At 32.3% G+C, this 6,178-nt stretch overlaps 1 pseudogene; it reads left to right on the top strand.

Annotated features, from left to right (window-relative positions):
• The first annotated feature begins 1,136 nt into the window (after positions 1-1,136).
• Positions 1,137-1,255, top strand: LOC118606114 (annotated as a pseudogene).
• The last annotated feature ends 4,923 nt before the right edge of the window (positions 1,256-6,178 follow it).

Below are 6,178 nucleotides of genomic sequence, written 5' to 3'. Positions count from 1 at the left end.
AAGCCTTCTATCACATCGCTAAGAAGGTGAAGATTGAACATCTCATTTACCAAATACAAACTAGTATGCAAAAAATGTGATAAATATATCAATGTAAAACAAATTTATATGCTCATAGGCAAACAGGATGAAGGAGAAAGAGAGAGAAAGAGAACTTTCTGAGTAGTCTATTCTTTCTATTGTGGATTATTTTTTCACTAGACTTCAATTAATAAACTGAAATAGTGAAGATGTTATAATTATTTTCATTTTAATATATTATTCAAGGTAATTACATGCTGAGAATATATTCAAATGTTTGATATAAGAAGGTTTTATTATTTTAAAATTAAAAACTCAATGTTTATTATATTAAAATGTTATTATGAAATCATTTATCTAGAAATCTTAAAGTTTTTGGTAATTCTCCAAATCTTTTTGATCTATAAGTTTGCTTCTTGTTGTATTTACTTATCTTTTTGTATGTTTGTTGATAAGCAATTTGTGTTTAGATTGGCTAATTCTATTAATTCTAAATTATGTATTTTGCTTAGTATTTAAAAATATACTGATGATTTATGGCTCTAAAATGTAACCATCAATTTAAGCCATAATGTATTTATAAAGAGATGTAAAGTAGTTGCATCAATGCAAAGAGTATTTTAATAGTGCTAATAACAATACAATACACAGTAAGTAGCATAATAAAATAATATCACAATTTATTTCTTCTCATATAAAGTAAAGTCATAAAATTTTTAGATTTCAGAGAGCAGATCAAAGCTGAGAGAACAGCTCACTGTTCTACACTCTAGCATGTTGCCCTCAGTCTCACATTTCAAGATGACAGCAGCTACATTCCAGGTAGCAGGATCCAGGTAGTGATGAATAAAAAATAAATCTGGAAACTTTCTTTTAACAGTTTCTGAGAGCAGCCACAGAATCCTTTCATTTTCATTTAATGAGTCAGAAGTTATTTACAAGACCATATCAGACTCAGGGGAAACTTGGAAATGGTGTCTTTATTCTGGGCAGCCAGGCACTAGCCAGAACATTTTACAGCAGAAGAGTAAGATGGATATTGGGAACAACTTGTATTTTTCTGTCACAGAAACTTTCCAAGAACCCAAATGGTTTCTAGATACAGAAATATTTTGGACTAGAGCCATGCCACCCTGAACAAGTCTGATCCTATCAGATCTCAGAAGCTAAGCAGGGTTGGGCCTGGTTAGTACTTGGATGAGAGACCACCTAAGAAGACCAGGTGCAGTAGGTGTAAAAAAATAAAAATAAAATAAATAAAATAAATAATAAGGAATATTTTGGAGGGATTTTAATGTAGTAGGCTATCAGAATTTGGAGGAGAAACTTTAGCAAAAGTTTAAGCAAAAGGTTTTTTAAAGGAATTCAAAGGTTGAAATGACTGTTACTAGAAAAAAATGTGTTTTTTAAAAACGATTTTAAAAATATTTTAAGTTTGCATCTTTTATCATTTTATATTAGTTTCAGGTATACAGTACAATGATTAGACATTTATGTAATTTATGAAATTATTCCCCAATTACTTTAGCACCCATTTGGCACTACACAGCCATTACAATAATATTGACCATATTCTCTATGCTGTACTCTACATCCCTGTGGCTGTTTTATAACTGCTAATTTGTACTTTTTCATCCTCTTAAAAGAACTATGTGCTCTTTAGAGGATGGACTTAAAGCTTATTTGGATATTTATTAACCCAGCCTTGGTATAGGTATTAATAAAGATTGTTATAGAGTAATATAATTTGAGGACGTTCAACCATTTCACAAATCGTTATCCAGCTATTCCCCCCAAAACACATTCAGTTTTAGTGGGAAGCTAAGCTTTGCCTCTCTCACAACATGATCCAGGAAAAGGATTGAGTTTAGGACAGAATACCAGAGACAATGCAGTGGGTTGAGCCAAGCAGAGAAACTAAGACTAAAGCATGATTACCAGCTTGATCTGATATTATAGGACACATAGAAGACTGTGCCTCTGGAATTGAAAAATATCCTTCAAGACCTAAACATACGCTCATTCTAGTGCTGCTATTATTTTATTACTAATTTTCGTGATTGAATAAGTTCAGCACAAATAAATACATGCACATACATTTTGAGCTGGAAGATAAAAAAAAAATGATGCAAGGTCAGTATTTTTTTTTTTTTTTCAGAAGCCATTGGAAAATAGATTAATAGAAAAGTTTCAAACTTTTGCTGTCTGTAGTATTTGGGAAAAAGTTGATTAGTGAAAATGAATTTCATGGCATTACCTCATAGTGTACTGCTTTGTTTCTGTGATCCAGAAATCAATTATTAAATTAAATATTAAAAGAATAGTAAATGTGGATATGAAGAGAATTGTAAAAAGGAATGTTTAGTCTTCACTTTATTTGATCTTCCGGCAATGTCTCAGATGCATAAAGTCTATGCAACTATGAAACTCCTCCAACGGACATCCCTTTGCACTCTTGATTTTTATAATATTGTCAACTTTTTTTTTGTATTATTCATATAAACTTCACATTTCTTACACATAAAATTTATATTCTGTTCTATTCTGGATTTTTTCCTATTTATCAAGTATTTAATCTAGAAATCTGAGGTTCCTCCTTTTTCCCTCACTACTCATATTTAATTAGACTTCAATTCATTTTGGTTCTACTAGTTTAATGTGTCTCATTACTTCAACATATTGTTCTATTAGTTCTCTACAGGTATTAGTACAAAAGCCACAGAGCTGGTATTTGTTGTTTTTTTTTTTTTTTTTTCAAAAACCTATCTCCCCTACATTCAATGGATTTTTTTTTTATGGATTCAAGAGAGATTTTTCTAAGTTGTATACTTGATTTTGCCCCTTCCTCTTTAGGTTCTTCACTATTTATTTTGTGTAGGATTAATTCCTCAAGACTGCAAAAACTACCAAGAGTATCAATGATTAGATCTTACGGTCTCAGCTATTCATCACCATCTAAAACCAGAATTATAAAGAATTAGGGTGACTGAAGTTAAGGGATCAAAGGCGGCTATAAAAGTCTAGATATGGGAACAGTTACGTGGAACTTCAGGGATGAGATTGTGCAAATATTAGTCATTAGTCATAGTGGTAACAGAGAGAGACTGGGTCAAAATGTGGTGAGAGTCATAGATCAGTAACTCTGGCTCAGAACATTTCCCTGTGTTCTTTCCTGCCTTGATAAGATGGTTGTGACTTATTCTGTGGTAGAATCCATGTGCCTGGAACTAGTGAGCAAGAGGGTATGGGGTTAGATTTATCCAAGAAAGTAATGCACAATTGGTAGTTCTGAAATCTGGTTGTAAAATAGTTCTATTCTATTTTGGAAAAAAGGTATGCAAGTTTACCTCTACTGCAAGTTTATCCAACTTAATTTACAGCATAATAAGAGAAACCAAAACTACTTAAATCCTGAGAAAACGGACAAACAAAGACAAGGAAGCTAGAAAGACTATGAGATCATTTGTCAAACTACAGGTTCTAAAAAGATAAACATTTTAAAAATTAATGACAGAGATGTAAAAAAAATAAAAGTTTTACTTATAGAAAGATTATTCAAAAAGAGTATTCTCATATAGTTCTCTGTAAGTTCTGACTTCCTTCTTTGATCTCATTTTTCATCTCTGTAGCTGTTGGGTTAGTTTCTAATATCCTAGGATATCTAAATAAGTTTTCCTGGTTCGCTCAGCTGGAAAGTAAAGGCTATATTCACATCTATATCTGCCTTTCTTCAAATTAATTTTTCTGTTGTTTCAAATATATCATGCTCTTTCCAATAACTTTCTGTGAGTTGGAGAACTGAGAATTAACTATTTCAGTATTCTTCTTTAACAATGACATTTTCATTTTGCAGGTGAGAGAATGATAAATGCATGTTAAAGACTTATCTAAAGTCAAAGATGTAATACTACTTAAAATGTAATAATGACAGAATTACTGGAATCAACAACATGAAGGACTTTGTACCTTCCTCCTCATTTTTATTTTCATCCTTTCTTCTTTAACCTCTATTATTTCTTTATGCAAAGCTCTATGCCAGCAATAACTTGAACAGCCCAAAGAGTGATGCCTCACATATTTTCTATAAATTCAGTTATTTCACTCCCAGACACTTCGAACTTTTGTACAACTTTCAGATTCTATAGTCTACAGTTTACCAGCAACTTTTATACCTGCAAACCTTTGTCTGCTCTCATTGAACTTCTCCTACCCCACCACGCTCACATACGAATTATAGCTTATTCTTCTCTGAGTTCTGAGGGTCTGTAGGTGACTTTACTTTATCTGATAAAAATAATATAGCCCCATGTGTTAGATGCTAATAAACATTAATATGCTTTATGAATAATATATTTGTATATCAACGAGGTTCACTAAGATAATGACATTAAAATATATACTAAAGGAGAGAAAGTCAGGGTACTTTTTATGTCATTCCATGATAAGGAACACTTTCGAAAAGACAAATATTCTCCTACTCCAAAAATAAGTAAAATACATATAAATAAATAAAAATTAACAGTAAGTAAATTTTAAGCCAAAAATGGCTTTGCTAAAGGTTTCTCCCTTTTTCATTTATTTTCCCTTTGTGTAATTCCATATTTGTCCTACTTCATTCTCCCTGTTTCATTTTTTTTTTCTAAATTACTGCCTCTGACTCTTGCTATTTATTCATTTATTTATTTATTCAAGCATTGACAATTCTGAGACTTTCCCTGTTCAGCAATCTACAGATCACTTATCAGCATGTAAATGTCTTCTAAGCAGTGACCTTGTTAGCATATCAGAAAAACATACTCTTCTTCTTACCCCTGGACCATCAGGTCACTGTCCCTGTTACAGAGCAATTGTAATTCTAGGGAGAAACTCGATTATTTTAAAGATCATTTTTGTAAATGATCTTGGATCATTAGGAAAATTTAAAATAAACATCAAGCAAAAGTGTAAGAAACTAGCAGGTAATAGGAAGTCATTCATTCTTTTTTTTTTTTTTAAGAAAAATGAGGTGTACTACTCAATTTAGAACATTTTTTTTTTCCTTCTGATATATGTTGCTTATAGTAGAGTGGTCATTAAAAATGCTCAGATTGCAAGCGGAGTCACAAATATGAAAAGCTCAAGCCTTTTGATTTGGGTACTCAGGTTGTGATACCTAACATATGCCCTTCTGCTCATATTATTTCCTCAGATTAGAAGATTCCTTTCTTTTGTTTTCTTATGAATTCCTTACCTACATACTAAAGCTTCATCTTCAGGGAAACCTTTGATTGTTTGAATATTAGGCAGAAAGAATACTGTGAACATAAGAAATGCCAGTTTTGAACCTCATTCTCCCAATATTAGCTGCAAGACCTTGTCAGATTTATAAAGCTGAACTGCATTTTCATAAAAGGTCTAATATAAACAATATTTCTCTTGCAGGGTCATATAAAAATTAAAAATACTAGATTTAAAGAATTCGGCACATAGAAGATACTCAGTAAATGGTAATCCCTTTACTATTTAGTTTTCCTAAATTTAATTTGTTAATTATCTCCTTATTTTTATAGTAATTATTTAGTCCTTTAGATCTTTTTTTCCTCCTGTGTGTGTATTAGCCCAGGGTCACTGGAAATAGAGTAGGAGAGAAGAATTAATATGATAACAATTAGGAGGAGCAAAGCACAGCGTGATGGTAGTAAGAGGAAAGGGATAATGAAGCAACAGAAGTGATATAGTACATGGTGATTCCCTATTGTTCTGGTTACCATCACAAATGGAGCAGTGATGAGATACATCAGGTGGAACAGCATTCAGGACTTAGGATAGGTGGAGGGAAGCAGTACTTGAAATAGTCCTCCACAGTAGGGGAGATTTAGGTATCTGGATCATTCCTGCCTCTTTTTTTCATTGTTCTAAGTTCACTACATGGAGAGATTCAATTATCTGGTTCTTCAGTAGACACTCTAGACGTCAAGTCCCACATCTCTTGATGTGTTGTTTCATGGAAATATGAAAGAGGAGAGTCAGCTTAGAGAAGGTGAGTACCAACAGAGCAAAAAAATGGGAAGTGATTGGGGTTTGAGAAGGAACCGCAATGTAGTACTTAAATGCCAATGTAGTATTTCTCCTGTCCTGCTGAGTAATATTTGAGGACAAATACTTTTTCTATTGTTTT

The sequence above is a fragment of the Rousettus aegyptiacus genome, unplaced genomic scaffold (assembly GCF_014176215.1).
Source record: "Rousettus aegyptiacus isolate mRouAeg1 unplaced genomic scaffold, mRouAeg1.p scaffold_m13_p_7, whole genome shotgun sequence".
In the NCBI taxonomy this organism is placed as follows: Eukaryota; Metazoa; Chordata; class Mammalia; order Chiroptera; family Pteropodidae; genus Rousettus; species Rousettus aegyptiacus.
The sequence above is the reverse complement of the archived record's forward strand: the minus strand, read 5'-3'. Positions and strand labels throughout refer to the sequence as shown.